General features: G+C 43.9%; 1 protein-coding gene and 2 long non-coding RNA genes across 3 annotated transcripts in view; 1 reads left to right on the top strand and 2 right to left on the bottom strand.

Annotated features, from left to right (window-relative positions):
* LOC123571637 (uncharacterized) overlaps nt 1–19,524 on the bottom strand; it is a 155,617-nt gene that overhangs the window by 92,409 nt on the left and 43,684 nt on the right. The gene's annotated exons all lie outside the window — the stretch shown is intronic.
* The window catches only part of LOC141410143 (uncharacterized), a 123,394-nt gene that overhangs the window by 91,104 nt on the left and 12,766 nt on the right, over nt 1–19,524 (top strand). The window lies entirely within an intron of this gene.
* The window catches only part of LOC141410139 (uncharacterized), a 66,350-nt gene that overhangs the window by 36,060 nt on the left and 10,766 nt on the right, over nt 1–19,524 (bottom strand). The gene's annotated exons all lie outside the window — the stretch shown is intronic.

The raw sequence follows: 19,524 nt of genomic DNA, 5'->3' as shown, positions 1-19,524 counted from the left end.
GAGAGGTTGATGAGTTAATTAAAGGAGAAGATTCCTAAAATTTGAGAGATAAAATTAATGGGAGACATGAGAACCTTCCAGAGTCCATGTGTTTCCTGTGCTGATTTGTTGCAGGGGAGGAGAGTAGACGGGGCTGTACCCAGTGGGTGCTCAGGCCACCGTGCGCTTTATGTGGTCACTGCTCAGCTGAGTCATCTTTGCTGCTCCATTGTCCTTGGCCCTTCAGTAGAACCTTGTCCCACCATGACCTGTGATCACAGGGACTTGGATGTCACCTAGGGTGGTCCCCGCATACAAGGGTCCTTGTGGTATCAAAAGACAAATTTTCAGAACTTTCAAGCTCTTGCCCTCCTCCCAGGGCTCCTTCCTGGATTGTATTTTCCGTCTTTTCTCCAATCTTTTTAAAGGAACCAGATTCTGAAATTTACAGAGAGGAGGGGTCTCATAGTTTCTCATCATAGGTAACTTTCTGTTGGAACTCCTCTTCTGCACTTCCACTCTTCTTCCTGCCCTGAGTTGTAGTAATCCTAGTGCTGGCTCCAATAGAAATCCATAGATTTATAAAGCAGAGTCTAATTTAGATTCACATGTGGTTGGACAATTGGATCCCTAAGTCTAGGGTTATCTTTCCTAAAGAGAAAAATATGTTTGTGTGCTACAGTCTGCAGGAGGGTTGGTGTGGGAAGAGGGAGGGAGGGAGGACACACCAGCAGCCCTGGTGAGAAAAGCTCTGCTGGCACTGATGTCAGTGTGAGATGATGTTGTTCTGTAGTTGCCATGAAAAAAAAAGTATTTGTCTGAGGCTACATTAACAAAGATATTGCCTCTAGAATAGAGGGGTTCTCTACAGTGATCATTCCTTCAGCTGACGTTTGTTGTCTCCTAGGGATATGACTGTTTTTGCGTTTAGAAAGCATTATTAAAGTAAAAATAGAAAAATTTCTAGCCTTGTGGTGCACACGTTCTAGATACAAGCTTGTCCAACCTGCGGCTCGCGGGGTGCATGTGGCCCAGGACAGTTTTGAATGTGAGGGCTTTTTTGCTTATCTGTGGTGAACGTGAGACCTGAAGTGAGTGCACCCACCTCCCTCAGGGTCAGGAGTGAATGCTTTAGGAACCCTCCTTTGCAGTGACCTGCAAAAGATAGAGAGCACATTTACTGTGATAACTCAGAGTATCAGCCAAAGGGGCTTGACCTTCAAGGAGTTGTGGGGAAGATTAATAAAGGATGGTGTCCCAGGGTCAGAATAGATGGGCAGCCAGCAAGGACGCTGCTTCATATATCTATGATAAGCATGCAAGAATTGAGGAGCAAGTTTCAGTTTCAGAATCCAGTGACTGAGGAGGTATCCATATCCCTAAAAGAAAGAACCTTGCGACACCATGACAGTTACATGCTGGGACAATTCCATCAGCCCTTCTGCAAAGGAGCCTATAGCCATTTAATCAGGAGATGGTATAAGTATTAACATTGGATGTGAACTGACATTGCTGCCCAGATTCCCACAGCACCATTATGTCGCCATCACAGTGGGGCTTACAGAGGCCGAGGAATAAACCTGGACACATTATGACCCACAGTGGAATCACTGGGTCCATAAACCCTGTCCTGGTTATCTCCCCATTCTCCAAGTGCATAATTGGCCTTGATGCACTCAACAGGAGTCACCCCACACTGTGTCCCTAGTCTGGAGAGTAAGCGCTCTCATTGTGATAAGGCCCAAAGGGAAACATCCCTCATCCAAGCCAAACCAGAGGCAATAATTTGCCCCAGGGTGGGTCTTGTGGAGGGTACTGCAGGTATCATAGGGGTAGCACCGCCATTAGAGAGCTGAAGGATGCGGGGTGGTGTTGGGATTGCCTGTAATCTCCATATAACTCAGCAATCTATCCCTGAAGAAGCCTGATACGGCTAAAGAATGAATGGAATTACTCCAGACTCGACCAAGTAGGAGTCCTGATTGCAGCTGCTATACTGGCTGGATATCACTGCTTGGGGAGATTAATAATGCCTCAGTCACATGGCAAGCAGCTGTGGATTTGGTGAGTGCATTCCCTCCCATTTCATTTAGAAGATGGAAATGGAATGATTCACACTTACATGGGATTTATAATACATTTATTGATAGCTTGCCTCAGGGCTACCTTAACTCCTCAACCTTCTATAAATATCGCCTTGAGAGACCTGGACAAATCAAATATCTCACAGAATACTACATCTGCTCATTTCATTGGCAATATCACATAAATTGGGATGGATGAGCAAGAGGAGGAAAGAAAGCTGAATTCCTTGGCAAAACACGTGCACTACATAAGATGAAGATAAACCTCACAGACCTTCAAGAGTGGCCACTGCAGTGAAGTGTTATGGGTCCAGTGGTTACAGGCATGCAGGGCTCTCCCCTCCAAAGTAAAAGACACACTTGCATCTTGCATCCTCACCAGAAGAAAGGATGCACACTGCCTGGTGAGCCTCGCTGGGTTCTGGGAACACCACATTCCACATCTAAGTATATTGCTTTGGCCCACACTCTGGGTGATATAGGAGGAGGCCAGCTTTGAGTGGGGCCTGGACAGGAAAGGACACTGCCGCAGACCCAGGCTGTGGTGCAGTCAGTCACCATCCCTCAGACCCCTGGTGCTGGAGGTGGCAGTTTGGGGAAAGATGCAGGATGGAGCTGAACCAAGCATTAGTGGGAGTCAGAATGGAGGGCCTGGGATCTGGAGTAAAGCCATGGAATCCACAGCAGAGAAGCATGCTCCCTGTTAGAAGCAACTTTTAGCATGTTCCTGGCCCTGATAAGATAGAATGCTTGATCATGGGACACCAAGCAACCTGTGATTCCAAGTGCCTGTGTGTATTGGCTTCTATGTGACCCATAGAGTCATAGATTGGACAGACCCAGCGGGATCTATCATGAGATGAAAATGGTCCATGTGGGTTGAGCCTCAATTCCATATTAACACCCACAGAAAACACCCAGCCCTGACATGGCCCTGAATCACCAAACAAATTGAAGATAAACTGAAGTTAGCCAGTCCACATCATGGATCAGCCCAGGCCTGATAGGAAGGACCCATGAGTGGAGCAGCCACAGTGGTAGGGATGAAGCTACAAATGAGTCCAGCAGCACTGACTGCCCCCTACTAATACCAATCCAGCTATTGCTTCCACTGAATACTCTGCTTGTGAGCATTACAGACCAATGGGCACCGATAGGGCACTATTTCTTCAGGTAACCGACTAGCCCCTAAGTGACAAGTTGAATAGCTTGAACCCCATCCATCCTGGAAGGGGCAGAAGTTCATCCTCACAGGGATAGGCACCTATTCGATGTGGTATGGTTTTCCTCTCTGCTCTCAGACCCTCAGCCAGCGTCCCTATTGGAATTCCTGATCCACTGGCTCAGAATTTCAGTACAGTATCTGCCTGGGGGACATACCTCATGGGGAAGGGGATGAAGCATGGGCCATGACCATAGGATCCCCTGGTCATATCACCACCTGTGCCTCTCAGATCCTGCCAGGCACACAGGAGTCATGGACAGGACCCTACAGGCACAACTCACTACCAGCTTGGATGAAGCCCTCTGAGGAATGGGTGTCATTTCTCAGGATGTGATACATGCATTGAATCAAAGACATCTCTATGGTGCTGTTTTCAGACGGCAGAACACGTGGGTCCAAAACCGAGAAGTCGAAGCAAGTGTGTCTCATTCCTTATATTCACCCCCAGGGTGATTGATTTAGTTATAAGTAAATAAATACATAAATAACATAAATGAAAGAATTTATTTATTTATTTTATTCATTATATTCACCTCCAAGGTGATTTTGCTCTTCTTACCTCCAAAATCTGGACTCCACAGGGCAGGAGGTCCTGATTTCTCAAAGGGGGCACCCTGGCAAGGAGACAAATGAGAGTCCATGGAACTACACATTGTGGTTGCACCCAGGGATATTTGAATAGTATGTGCCCAGAGACAAGCAGCTGAGAAGAGGAGGAGGCAGGGCTGCTATCACACAATGAGAGCAGGAGAAGTATGCATAGAAACCAGGAATCCACTTGGGGATCTCCTGGTTTCCCTTGCCTGTTGTAAGTGTGAGCAGAATCATCCAGCAACCCAGCCTGAGAGGGTTTGATATTCAAGAGCCCAGAACCCTCTGTAAGGAAGGATTGAGTCATACTCCTAGGTAATGTCCCAAGGCTCTGCTCCTGTGCTCTGACATCCTCAGCAGGATTAGTGCAGACGCCCTGCTTCCCATGAGTGGTTCCCAGCCAGTGACCGGTCACAGCAGGCACACTAAGGTAGGCCATTACCGGGAGACACGGGACTCCTCTGATGGCCAAATGTGGCTCCAGGAGTCCTCCATGCCCTTGCTCAACCCTCCTTAGATTGCCTGTGCTCTTGGGCGCGTCGAATAAACTTTCTCTCCTTCTGTCCAGCACTTGGGGTCACACTTGCGTCATTATCTGCCGCCTTTTCCAGGGATTTCTGGTTCACTTCCCATATTCCCTTACAGGTGTGTTCCCTCATAAAATGCTGCAGACTTTAAGCTCCTCTTGGCATCTGCTCCTTGAAGAACTTGGATCAAAAAGCATTTCCATCTGCAAACCAATAACTCTTATTTGTTACAACCTGTAAAATCTGTCTCTTTATCCAACTTCTGCTACCCCCATAAAATCTAGTTTGCTTGTGTTTGTAGTGTCTCTTTGAATTAACAGATATTTGTTGTATTAAGACACTAAATTTTGAGGTAGTTTGTGACACAGCAGTTAATAACTATTAAGGCTTTCTTACGTTTCTATTATTCCATGGATGTTATCTACATCTTTTAATTCCCTGCATTTTAATAATGTTAAACATACTTGCTGTTTCCAATCCTTTCCTCCTATTCTTTTTTGAAAATTTTCATTTTGTCTTTCTCTGTCCTTCTTTCCTCCTTTCCTCCCTCAGAGCTTTCTCTCTCCTTCCATTTGTCAGAAACTCTATGTGGTTAGGCTAAAAGGAAGCATTATTTGAATCTTATGCTTAAAGTATAAAACCATAATTTACAGGATAAAAGTAAAGGAAGTTATTAATGGAATATGAAAAAATGCCTAGGGTGATTCTGTAGCCAAGACAGTGGTTTTTAACATTTAATCTCCATCTTCAACTGAATGTTTTCAGATCACATGAGCAACATGAACTCTTTCCCATTCTTGGTACAAGCACTTGGGAAATCAAATTAGCCTTATCTAGTATGGTTAACGTCCATACACCATATAATCCCACCATCTGCCTCCTGATCATACACTCTGGGGACATTCTTGGCTATGTGTCCGGGAGACGTGTACACCAATGTTTATGGCAAAAAACTGGAAACAATCACATATACATCAAGGGAATTAACAAAATTGTGGTATATTCATAAAAAGTAAAACTTTAGCAGTAAAAATGAATGAGCAGCACCCTCCCACATCAGAGATAACTCTCCTACACATAATGTGCATCGCAGAAGAATACACATAGTGTGAGTTCCCTGTACCGGGAAGTTCAAAAAACACAAACTGTGATATGGGTATATATGTACTTATTGTAAAAATCTTTAGAGACAGTGAAAAGGAATAGTAAATACAAGACTCAAGATAGAGGTTGCTTTTGGGGGATATGATTGGGCAACAGTCTAGGGTGGCTTCATAGGCTCTGATTTTTATGCCAGGAGAGGATGTCCAGGCAGTTACTTGATCATAAATCTTTATTTATTTATTTATTTGTTCATTTATTTTTGAGGTGGAGTCTCACTCCTGTCGCCCAGGCTGGAGTGCAGTGGTGTGATCTCAGCTCACTGCAACCTCTGCCTCCCGTGCTCAAGCGATTCTCCTACCTCAGCCTTTGGAGTAGCTAGGATTACAGGCACCTGCCATGGCACCTGGCTAATTTTTGTATTTTTATTAGAGACTGTGCTTCACCATGTTGGCCAGGCTTGTCACCAACTCCTGATCTCTGGGGATCCACCCACTTCGGCCTCCCAAAGTGCTGGCATTAGAGGCATGAGCCACTGCCCCCGGCCCACAAATCTTTAAAGTGGCATTTTTCAAAATGCACCTTGTGTGCCATTCCTGATTATTTGGAAATGAAAGAGAAAAGAAAATACAAAAGTTCATTGCAAGGATCCTTAGTGATAACTACACACGTTAAAACAAAGCCACAGCCAATTGTAAGGAACCATGTGACAGAGAGGACCAGGATGCCATGAAAAATAGCCTTGGCTAGAAATAGGTCATTTGATTCTTGGCTAATTGGCAACTCTCTATACTCTCTGGTATACAATGTTCAATCTGATGTGCAAGGCAATTGTATCTTGAAAAGAATTTGAGAATTTGATATGTTGCTCACATTTTACCACACACACAAGTAAATTAATCTTTCACAGAATAGAAAAAAAGCATTGTTGAGCAAAATAAATTAAATGAAAAGACATAAAGAAATAACTAGTGATGAAATAACAATAAGAATGGAAAACATGAAAGAGCTGCTTTTAAAGCCACGTTAGAAGCACAAAATAACTGTATTTTTCAGAATTATACTGGAGTCCAAATCACTTCTACCACATCTAATTAAAAAACACAGCAAAAAATATTAAAGTGATCAATGGATGCCCACTGAATACCTAGTTACTGAAAAATCTTGTTTCTAAATTGGAGTTAACCATTTCCGCCTACCACATCAAACCGAATCATTGTTGTGATGCTAAGCTAGCCTCACGGAGAGAGATGTGAGACACATTTTCCTAACTGCAAAGCACCCTGATTAGGCACATATTTTTGTAGAAGCTTGAGTAAGACAATTGGCATTTTGGGCATTCTTAAACGGAATTACAAACTTCTGAGGAAAAACAAAGATAGTTATGATTGTAAAGGCATTATTGTATGGCACCAGTCTTGGGACTCTTTGATCTAGCTGCTGTATTTTCTCAACTTCCTTGCAACTTATCAAAGAGAACATTAATATTAAAGGAATTTGCAAAAAAATCTGAGATATTGTTGTATCTCCTTTCTCTGTCTCAAATTTTTATTCATTACTTTACAAAAGATAATTTTAAAGTATAAAGAAAATTAGTCAGATACAAGAAGTATTTGATTTACAAAATCCTGAAACAATAATGTTAATTGTGGTGCCAGCTACTTGGGAGGCTGAAGCAGGAGCATTGATCGCATGGGCCCAGGAGGTTGAGGCTTCAGTGAGTCATGAGCGTGCCACTGCATTCCAGCCAGGGCAGCAGAGTGATACTTTGTCTAAAAATAACTAACTAACTAACTAACTAACTAAATAAATAAATAAATAAATAATAAAGGCAGTCCATGAGCACTGGTGAAAGGCACTTTGGCTGCATTGAGTGCTTGCAAATTTGAGGTGATTACATATTCTGTACATTACTTAACATGCATACTGTGCATACTTAACATGCACATAAATTCTTTGATACTCCTCCTTGCAGAGGTGCAGCTTCATTCCCTTCCTATGAGTGTGGCCTGAGCTTAATGACTCACTTACAAACTGATAGAGTAATGCTGACATAATAGTTTGTGACTCTAAGTATAGATCATAAGACTCACTAAGTCTGGGAGTGGTCGCTTACGCCCGTAATCCCAACACTTTGGGAGGTCAAGAGGGCAGATCATGAGTTCAGAAGTTCGAGACCAGCCTGGCCAACATGGTGAAACCTCATCTCTACTAAAAATACAAAAATTAGCCGGGTGTGTTGGCGCATGCCTGTAATCCCAGTTGCTCAGGACGCTGAGGGAGGATAATTGCTTGAACCTGGAAGTTGGAAGTTGTAGTGAACCAAGATCCAGCCACTGCATACCAGCCTGGGCGACAGGGTGAGACTCTGTCTCAAAAACAAAACAAAACAAAACAAAACACAACCTCACTGCAGCTTCTACTTCGGTTCTGGTTCTTTCTTTCTCTGGGATCATGAGCCTTGGGGGAAACCGGCTACCGTGTCACAAGCAGGCCTGTGGAAAGGTCCAGGTGACAAGGAAGTGAAGCTGGGGCCAGACGATAAGAAGATGAAGCCTCTTCCAACAGCCAAGTGGGGGATTCTTGTGTCTTGTGAATCCCCAGCCCCATTGAGTCCTCAGATGATAAAGCCCTGGACGACAGCTAGACTGCAACGTTGTGAGAGGCCCTGAGCCAGAAGCACTCAGAGAAACGGCTCCTGGATTCCTGACCACTAGAAACTGTGGGACATGATAAATATTTGTTGATTTGAGTTGCTAAGTTTTAAGTGATTTGTTATGCAGCAGTACATAACTAATACACCTTCACAAGAGAGGATGAATCATTGAACTTTTTCATTGGCTCTAAATTGATTATAAGATATTAAACATGTCATTTGCTTTTAATATTTAAGAAGAATTTTAATGACTATGTAAGATCTATTTGATTATCATTAACAAGGAATTTTTTTTTTTTTAACCTTCAATTTGTATGTTCTGTTTAAACACAAAAGGAAGATCCAGGCTATGCTAGGCTGATTCTATGATGACACCTCAATAACCACCCTTGGTTACTCACATTACCCCCAGTTACTCAGTTGACACTAATGCAGGTGCTGCTGTGAAGGGGTTTTGCAGATAGATTTCAGGTCCCCAGTCAGTTGACTTTAAGATGGGGATTATCCTGCTTGGACTGTCCTAATCAGGTAAGCTCTGAAAAGGACTGGGTTATTCCTGAGAACAGAGACTCACAGTGTAGAGGGGTTCAGTGTGAGGGGTTTCCTCCACTGTGGGCTTTGAAAATGGAGGGATTATGGGGAAAGAACACTGGTGGCCAATAGGAATTAGAGGCCCTCCACTGTTTACTCTGATAGCGTGAAGGAAACAGGGACCTTAGTCCTACAATTACCAGAAACCAAATTCTGCCAACGAGCTCTATATAAGATTGGGGGAGAATCCCAATCTTAAGATGAGGGTACAGCTTAGCAAAACCCTGAACAAAGAATGTCTCACACTAGGCCTGGATTTCTGATGAAGGAAATGTAGACAAATAAATGGGTGCTCTTTTAAGCCACTAAGTTTGTGGTAATTGGTTATGTAGTAATAGAAAATTAACAAACAGATTCAACAGCTAAACATATGACACTTTCTCCATTGGAATGAATTTATGAACTGATATTCATAGTAGTTGCATAAAACCAAATGTTTCCTAACTTGCTTTGCATTTTTCATTTTGTGATTTTTGTGTGATGCAATTTTTAACACAATCATATTTCATTCATTCAAGACAATTAACTTAGTGCCTACTATGGGCCAGATATGCTTTTATATTCTGCAGACACAACTTTGATCAAAACAACCCAAAGCCTCTGTGCTTGTGCTTCCCATTCTAGAGGCTTCTTGAGAGTGAGATGGAGCCATTGGAGGGTTTTAAGTGAAGAAATTACACAATCTGACTCACATTAGCAGAATTGCTGACCACTGTGGGGGAAACAGTCATGAGCAGCAAGTGAGGGGGCAGAGCTAGGGCCACAATTCAGTAGTGACAGGGTAATAGAGACTAAGGGGAGAAGAGGGCCTGATGGGTGACAGGGACAGAGAGAAGGGCTGGAGAAGCAGGAGGTGAAGTAAAGGAACAGAGAGAAAGAATTCTAAAGCAATAGAATTCTCAGACTTAAACATAGTGTTTTATGGGTTTTTAATCCATTTATCTGCAGAGCCTGGCACAGTGTTACTTGCACCTTGGTCTTTAATACATTCTGTGGGGCTGTCTAAAAACTAATTGCTTCCTTATGATAAACAGGTTAGAAAAGAATACCAAGTGTCCCAATAAAATATGCACATAGCTTAGATGTGAATAATTCATAAATATAGGCAGGTGCATGGGATGGCCATGTGACTCATGCCTGTAATACTAGCATTTTGGGAGGCTGAGGTGGGAGGATCACTTGAGCTCAGGACTTCAAGACTAGCCAGAGCAACATAGGGAGGCCTGATTTCCACAAATATTTTTTTAGAAATATTAGCCAGGGTTGGTGGCACAAGCCTGTGGTGGCAGCTACTGGGTAGGCTGAAACAGGAGCATTGATGGTGTGAGCCCAGGAGGTCGAGGCTTCAGTGAGTCATGAGCGTGGCACTGCACTCCAGCCAGGGCAACAGAGTGATACTCGGTCTAAAAATAACTAACTAAATAAATAAATAATAAATAAATAAAGGCATTGCATGAGCACTGGTGAAGGGCACTTTGGCTGCATTGAGCACTTGCAATTTTGAGGTGATTAAATTCTGTCCAGGCTCCTGGTTGCAACACACAGTAACACATCATGCTTTGTGTTGAGATGTCCTGGACTCGCACACAAACTCAAGGCTATGAAATAAAGGTAATTTAAAAATACAACAGACCAGAGTCACAGATACACAATCTGGGAAAGTAAAACTTAACTTTGTGAGTCTAATTGCAATGCGTTTAGACACATTTACATATGATGGGGCCAAAGATCACCTCTTTTACAAATTAGATTCGTGATCATTCAGTAGTTACCAAGATTGTGCTACCGCTGTAGCACAATCGGAGAGGCACCCGAGGCTACTGCGAGACCAGTGGAGGTCCTCGACCCCACAAGAGCCCCAGGCGCCTATACCAGATTCCATTTTCAGTTCAGGCCCAAATCCCCGGGGGTTGGTCGAGGCGGAGGCGGGGCTCAGTGGCCTGGGCTGACCGCGGTCACTGGGAATGGGTCTCACACCCTCCATTGCATACACAGTTGCGACCTGGACCCGGACTGGAGCCTCCTCCGCGGGGATGAAATTAACCTACTACTGCGCCAGTTACTTCCTCATAAACCAGGAACTGCGCTCTTGGACAGCACCAAACAAGGCGGCTCAGATGCTCTGGCGGAGAAACACGCAGAGCTGCTCAAAACCTACCTGCAGGGAAGGTGGGCGGAATGGCTCAGACACCATGGAATACTATGCAGCCATAAAAAAGGATGAGTTTGTGCCCTTTGTAGGGACATGGATGCAGCTGGAAACCATCATTCTTAGCAAACTATCACAAGAACAGAAAACCAAACACCGCATGTTCTCACTCATAGGTGGGAACTGAACAATGAGATCACTTGGACTCGGGAAGGGGAACATCACACACCGGGGCCTATCATGGGGAGGGGGAGGAGGGAGGGATTGCATTGGGAGTTATACCTGATGTAAATGACGAGTTGATGGGTGCTGACGAGTTGATGGGTGCAGCACACCACCATGGCACAAGTATACATATGTAACAAACCTGCACGTTATGCACATGTACCCTAGAACTTAAAGTATAATAATAATAAATAAATAAATAAATAAATAAATAAATAAATAAATAAATAAAGAATGGGAAGGAGACGCTGCAGTATGCGGGTACCAGCGGCCGCGGGACGCCTGCCTGATCTCCTGCAGATCTGCCCAAGTCACCTTCCAAAAGAAGGAAAGGAAAATGGGACCAACGCTAAAACATCCCTTGTCCTGAGGAGGAAGAGTCCTCCTGGGTTTCCAGATCCTATACCACAGAGTGACTGAGGGCCCGCCCTGCACTCTGGGACAATAAAGGATGAAGTTTCTGAGGGAGAGGAGGGAAGACAATCCCTGGAATACTGATCAGCTGTCCCCTTTGTCCCCACAGCAGCCTTGGGCACCAGGAATTTTCCTCTCAGGCCTTGTTCTCTGCCTCACACTCAATCTGTATTTGTGGGTCTGATTCCAGCTCTTTTAAGTCCCTCTGCCTCGGCTCAGGTCAGGACCAGAAACCTCTGTTCCAGCCTCAGACACTAGAACTTTCCAAGGAATAGGAGATTTCCCCAGATGCCTGTCCAGACTGGTGTCTGAGTTGCTCCCTTCCCCACTTCAAGTGTCCCATCAATTCTCAGGATGGTCCCATGAGGTGGCATGTCCCATGAGGAATGCAAAGTGCCTGAATGTTCTGACTATTCCCCTCAGAACCCCAAAAGACACACGTGACCCACCATCCCATCTCCGACCATGAGGCCACCCTGAGGTGCTGGGCCCTGGGCTTCTGCCCTGTGGAGATCACACTGACCCAGTTGCGGGATGGGGAGGACCAAATATAGGATGCAGTTTACGGAGACCAGACCTGCAGAGTACAGAACCTTCCAGAAGTGGGCAGCCGTGGTGGTGTCTTCTGGAGAGGAGCAGAGATACACATGCCATGGGCAGCATGAGGGGCTGCCAGAGCCACTCACCCTGAGGTGGGTAAGGAGGGGGATGAGGGGTCACGTCTCTTCTCACGGGAAGCAGGAGTCCTTCTGGAGCCCTTCAGCAATATCAGGGTTGGAGGCCTGATGGTCAGGGCCCCTCATGTTCCCCTCCTTTCTTAGAGCTGTCTTCCCAGCCCACCATCCCCATCTTGGGCATCGTTACTGTCCTGATTGTTCTTGGTGCTGTGGTCGCTGGAGCTGTGGTCACTGCTGTGATGTGGAGGAATAAGAGCCCAGCCCGGGTAGGAAAGGGGTGAGCTCCGAGTTTTCTTCTTCCATTGGTGGATTCCCAGCCCCAGATAGGAGTTGGCTTGTATTCTGCCTAGTCGTGAGGCACCATCTCTGTGCCTCTATCAACACTTACTCTTTTGTAAAGAACTTGTGAAAATGAAGGACACATTTATCACCTTCATTGGAGTCATGGGAACCTGACTCCCAGCAGTCACAGGTCAGGGGAAGGCACCCGCATAGGACAGACCTCACTAGGACAATTAGTCCAGTTTCAACACATCCTCTTCCCTCGGGTTTCCTAATCCTGACCTGGGTCTACAGTCACAGTTCTGGAAACTCCTCTGGGATCTCATGGCCCTGCCTCCTCCCTGGCCTCTCACAGTTTGTTTTCTTTCCACAGATGGAAAAGGAGGCAGCCGTGCTCAGGCTTCATGTAAGTGTGGTAGGGGTGGGAAGAGTGATACCTGAGATCCTAGGGATAGCGTGGACAGGAGCCCATGGGGGAGCTCACCCACCCCACAATTCCTTCTTTAGTCACATCACCTGTGCGCTCTGAATAGATTTTGTTTTTGTTCCACCCCAAACAGGGACAGTACCCAGGGCTCTGATGTGTCTCTCAAGGCTTGTAAAAATGACATATTAGAGGACCTGAAGTGAAAGAGGATTTGAGGCAGAGGGGATACAGTTAGAATTTGGAGTCTTTGATTTGCTATTCTTGAGGGTGTGGTAGGCTGTTCAGTGTCACCATTTACTATGACTGACCTAAATTTGTTCATGACTATTCTTTTTCTAAGACTGCCTTGGGAGGGACTGAGATGCAAGATTTGTTCATGTCTCCCCTTTGTGACTTCAAGAGCCTCTGGCTTCTCTTTCTGCCAAGGCATCTGAATGTGTCTACATCCCTGGTATCATGTGAGAAGAGGGGAGACCAGCCCACCCTCATGTGCACCATGACCCCTGATATTGTTTGGATCTGTGTCCCCACCCATGTCTCATGTTCACTTGTAATCTCTAAGGTTGGAGGTGGCACCTCAGGGAGGTGATTGGCTCATGAGGATGGATCCTTCATGAATGGTTTAGAACCTTCTCTTTGGTGCTGTTCTTGTGATAGTTCTCACAACATCTGGTGTTTAAAAGTGTGTGGTAACTCTCTGCTCTCTCTCCCTCCTACTCCAGGCTTGCAAGTCATGCCTGCTTCCCCTTAACCTTCCAGCATGATTGAAAGTTTCCGGAGGCCCTCTCATAAGTTGAGCAGATGCCAGAATCATACTTTCATACAGCCTGCAGAACCATGAGCCAATTTAAACCTTCTGTCTTTATAAATTGTCCAGTCTTAGGTATTTCTTCATAACAGTTGAGAATGAATAATTCAGAAAATTGGTACTAGGAGTTGGGTACTGCAATAAAGGTAGCTAAAAATGTGAAAATGTCTTTGGAACTGGGTAACAGGTAGAGGTTGGAATAGTTTGGAGAGTTTAGAAGATGAGAAAATGGGGGAAAACTTGAAACTTCCTAGAGGTTTGTTAAATTGTTGTGACCAAAATGCTAACAGTGATATGGACAATAGAGTCCAGGCTGATGAGGTCTCAGATGGAGATGAGGAAATTACTGGGACCTAACTGGGACCTAGAGGAAATGTCACTTTTGTTATGCATTGGAAAATAACTTCGAGGTATTGTGCCCCCTCCCTAGGGATCTGTGGAACTTTGAACATGAGAGTGATGATTAAGGGTATCTGATAGAAGAAGTTTCTAAGCAGCATAGCCTTCAATATTTGGCCTGGCTGTTTGTCATAGCCTACGCACATATCTGTGAGCAAAGAAATGATCTGAAACTGGAACTGATATTTAAAGGGGAAATTTAATATCCAGAACAATTCCTAATGGAGTTGCAGGAGCAGGACCCCCGCCAGGACTACTAAATGGTAGAGTCACTGGTAATGTGCAAGCTGAGCTTGGAAAAGCCATAGGCATTCAATTTTCACCCATGAGAGCAGCTATATGGGTCAGGTTCAGCAAAGCCAAGGATGTGGGGCTGCAAATGGCATTGTGAGCCCACCACTTGCACCAGTGTGCTCAGGAGTCAAGATATAGAGTCAAAGGAGAATATTTTAGAGCTTTAAGTTTTAACATCTTCCATGATGAGTTTCAGCCTTGTGAGGACACTGCATTCATTTCTTTTGGCCCATTTATTCCTTTTGGAATGGAAATGTATAAGAAATGTCCCTTCCATTCTTGTATTAATATTTTAGAAGTAAATAACATTTTTAAAACTTTACAGGCTCACAGCTATAGAGATTTACCTTGAGTCTCAGATGAAACTTCGGAATTTTGAGTTGATGCTGGAACAACCTAGCACATTCGGGACAACTGGAAAATTATTGTATTTTGCAATGGGAGAAAAACATGAGCTCTGACTGGCTAGGGATAGGATGTAATGATATAAATGTTTACCCCCTGATACCTCATGTTAAAATCTGACCCCCAATGTTGGACGTGGTGCTGTTTGGGTCATGGGGGCCAATCTTTTATGAATAAAGAGCTACTGTCCTCTCTCGTGAGTGAATAAATTGTTACTCTTTTAGTTTCCAAGAGAGCTAGTTGTTAAAAAGAGCCTGGCAACTTCTTACACTCTCTGTTCCTCTCTTACCATGTGGTCTCTGCACATACCAGCTCCTCTTCCCCTCCTTACCCACCTCAGGGTGAGGGGCTCTGGCAGCCCCTCGTGCTGCCCATGGCATGTGTATCTCTGCTCCTCTCCAGAAGACACCACCACAGTTGCCCACTTCTGGAAGGTTCTGTACCCTGCAGGTCTGGTCTCCATAAACTGCATCCTACATTTGGTCCTCCCCATCCCGCTACTGGGTCAGTGTGATCTCCACAGGGCAGAAGTGGGAGCAGTCTGAGGCCCTCACCAAATGCTCAAACATTTCCAGACATCAAAATGCCAACACACATGAAACTTGTTTATATAAATTAGTCAGTGTCAGACATTTCTTTATAGCAATACAAAATGGAATAAGACAGCACTCTCATCACAGGTATGTGTCTCTGGCAGCCAGCCCCCATTCTCAAGATATCCAGGGTCCACTCAGCCGTGAGTCCTCTCATCAATATTCTAATTCTTATCACTCAAGAGATTCTAAGGTTTTTAGGAGAAACCACGGAGAAAGACTAAATGTTTTTCTTATAACTTAGATTACCCACTTTTCTTTGACCACATATCTTTTATAGGAAAAGGATTACAAAAGTAAAGAGGTATTGGCATATTAACAGAGCATCATTCAGTCATTCAAAATTAGAACAGTCTATCATCCTCTTGTATGAATATGTCTCCCAGAATGAACTCACTCATGTTTGCAGACACCACTCAACCTTACCGGGTTCCAAAAACAAGAGTGGTCTCAGGGACATATGGCTTCACTCTTTTAGGCATCCAGTATTATTGACCTAAGAGACAATATCTTCTCTTCCTCACAGCACGTTCGAGGAGTTAAGCTAATATTGAATTTTACTCATTTCATAACCCTTTAATTTATTCACTTAACCCTCAATCACTATTCCTCCTTCTGTCCCTTTATATCAATCTTTTCCAGTTTTAGAGGTGACATCAGGTTTGGCTGCTGTGCTGGCCTAGACTGCAGGCAGCAATAGTATCCTAGCATGTCTTCCCTCAGTCTACTCTTGGTCATAGAGGGTAGATTATGTAGGTAGGGAACTAGTGGGGGCCATCTGACCACCAGGCTATATAGCTCTATTTAGTGTTAATCCTGACTTTGCCAAATGAAGCGAAGGCATAGCACAAGCTTTGAGTTGCTTAGGAATTCTTACATAAAGGTATAAAATTATAGTTATGGTTTTTGGCTTAAAGATAATTCCTGTTTCTGGTACTTTTATTTGCATCCCTATTCCTGGTACCACTGTATCACATATGAAAAAAGAAATTTGAAGTGAAGTGTAGTCATTATTCCAGCATCCTCTCCCCTTCAGAAGATTTGTGTGTATAGTCATAACAGCATCATCTTGATTCTTCAGGTAAAAGAGAGGGAGTTACCTAGTGGAGTCACTCTTGCAGCCCCACCCATGTTGACAGTGAGCATGTTCATGGAGATATAAAAGCCAGTCCTTCATGTTTATATTGCCCAACAATTAGATTCACAGTTTTTAGACAAACAATGCTTCAATTAACTCTTTCAATTTTCTATCGAAGTTTTCTTCTGAGGAGGACATGTCCCTGTACATTGTTGGTTGTTTGAGGCTGTAAATTGTGTTTTCTTGCATAAAGAAATGGGACTCAGCAGTCCAAATTGGTGCAATCTCTTTTTTTCTGGTTCTTTTATAGCCCTTGAAGCACTGACATCTACCCCTGAATGAGCATTGTCCAATCCAGAGTCAGTGACTTTGCTGTCAAGATCCACTGACAGTTCCTCTGGGGTTGCTGGCATCAGTCTGGCTTGCCAGCTATGTATGATCAAAGCCTTCCCACTAGAGAATCACAGAGCCATCTGCTGCCTCTGCCTGTTTTCTTGACCAACAGTCAAAACAGAGATTATGAGAAATGAGATAAATTACCAAAATTGTGAACAAAAGAGAGATTATCACTAGTGACCCTTTAGAAATTAAAAAGCATTGAAGTGAATACTCTGAAAAACCTGAAGTCAAAAATTAGACCACCCAGATAAAATGGACAGATTCACACAAAGATAGAAATTGCCAAAACTGACTCAAAAATAACTAGAAAGCCTGAAATAAGGAAAAACAAAAAATAATAAAGTATTGCTGTTTTACCTGGCCTAAAAAGCCCATTCGTCAACCTTCAGTCCTTTGGCCTAAGTTTAGCTGAAATAAGGACTGTGTATGCCAAGCTTTAATTCTCTATGTGAATGATAAAACCCCATCTTCTCAAGAGGAGATGGGTTATGCTGTTTGTTGGAAGAGTGAATTGACCCCCGTTTTCCCTCTTGAAGAGAAATAAAAAGAGTATAGTAAAGAGCTCTCACCCAGTGAAAAGCCCTGGGATCCCCTAATACATTTGCCCTCCACCCTATACATCTCACGAAGTAGAGGACAGGGAGATCAGGAGGCAAAAGGAAGAGTGGAGGAAAAGGATTTCGGAGACAATGAAGGAGCTAAACCCAATGCTCCCTTAAATCCTTATCCAAACTTGAGGAAAGAATTAGAACAATGTAAGAAGGACAAACCTGACAAAAGCAAGCAATGGGGAAAGGATTCCCTATTTAATAAATGGTGTTGGGGAAATTGGCTAGCCAAATGCAGAAAACTGAAACTGGAGCCCCCTCCGTACACCTTATACAAAAATCAACTCAAGATGGATTAAAAACTTAAACATAAGACCTAAAACCATAAAAACCCTAGAAGAAAACTTAGGCAATACCATTCAGGACATAGGCATAGGAAAAGACTTCATGACTAAAACACAAAAAGCAAAGGTAACAAAAACCAAAATTGACCAATGGAATCTAGTTAAACTAAAGAGCTTCTGTACAGCAAAAGAAACTATCATCAAAGTGAACAGGCAACCTACAGAATGGGAGAAAATTTTTGCAATCTGTCCATCTGACAAAGGCTAATATCCACAATCTACAACAAACTTAATTTACATGGAAAAAAAAAACAAACAACTCCATCAAAAAGTGGACGAAGGATATGAAAAGACACTTCTCAGAAGAAGACATTTATGCAGTCAACAAACATATGAAAAAAAGCTCATAGTCATTTATCATTAGAGAAATGCAAATCAAAACCACAATGAGATACCATCTCACTCCAGTTAGAATGGCAATCATTAAAAAAGCAGGAAACAACAGATGCTGGAGAGGGTGTGGAGAAATAGGAACGCTTTTACACTATGGGTGGGAGTGTAAATTAGTTCAACCATTGTGGAAGATAATGTGGCAATTTCTCAAGGATCTAGAACCAGAAATACCATTGGACCCAGCAATCCCACTACTGAGTATATACCCAAAGGATTATAAACATTTTACTATAAAGATACATGCACACGTATGTTTATTGCAACACTGTTCACAATAGAGACACAATAGAGACAGAGATCAAAGAGAAACACAGAAGGTAAAACTGGGGAGACAAAAAATGTAAAAGGAAAAAAGAGTACACGACGAAGTGAGAGAATGCGGAGGGGTTGGCAGGGCTGGGGGAAGTTTCTTGGGGGTTAAGCAACAAGGAGTTGCAAGGAAAGGGTGCATGCAGCGCAACCACTGAGGAAGGACAGAGCCTGGGAACTGGGGGATGTAAGGGAGAAAGGGATGTGGAAGGGTTTAGGATCAGGCTGCTTGAGGTGTAGTGGGTTGCCTACAGCAAAAACTAGATGGCTGTTTGTCAGGAGGTGGCCAAAAGGATTCAAGTTATGGAAGAGTAAATGAATAAGATGACATTAAGGTTTTGTTGTTGTTTTACTGAGAGGCTGTAAGGGCACCAGGGGCAGTTAGCTGTCAGTAAGGCTGCAGAAGAGCTGGGGATGCTACATAAGGAGAATCAGCACTAGGGTTTTAAATTCAAATGACTACAGGGTCAGCAAACAATAAAAAGGGCTGGGTGGGAACTGTGGCAATTGCTCAGCTGTTCTCACAGTGCCGGTCCCGCGTTGCCAGATTGTCTGCTTTGTCAGAGGACAAAATTCTGACTTTTTATGTAAAATATAACTTTTAAATACTGATAATCAGTTCAAATAACTCAAAAACCCAACACAGGCAAAAGAGGATGTCAGTTTGCAATCCCTGAAGTAGAGAGGGTTCATGCTGGGGAAAAGTCTGCCAAAACGCTTCAAGGAGTCATGTATAAAAGTTCTGTTTCCCAGAGCCAGGCTGGGCCAGGGAAGGGTCCTTGCAGCCCAGGAGGAGGAAAAGCAGTAAGTCCCCTCCCAGGGCGGGACAAACTGGAGACAGTTTGTAGTTGCTAGGTCACCAGTGGGGGTTGCATGAAACACAAAGAGGGCAGCTCTAGGCCTGCCAGGGAGAAGAATGGTGCTTTTGAAGCAAAAAAAAAAAAAAAAAGGAAGGGAGGGCGGAGC

This window comes from Macaca fascicularis, chromosome 4, assembly GCF_037993035.2.
Source record: "Macaca fascicularis isolate 582-1 chromosome 4, T2T-MFA8v1.1".
Classification (NCBI taxonomy): Eukaryota; Metazoa; Chordata; class Mammalia; order Primates; family Cercopithecidae; genus Macaca; species Macaca fascicularis.
This window is presented reverse-complemented; position numbering and strand designations above follow the sequence as displayed.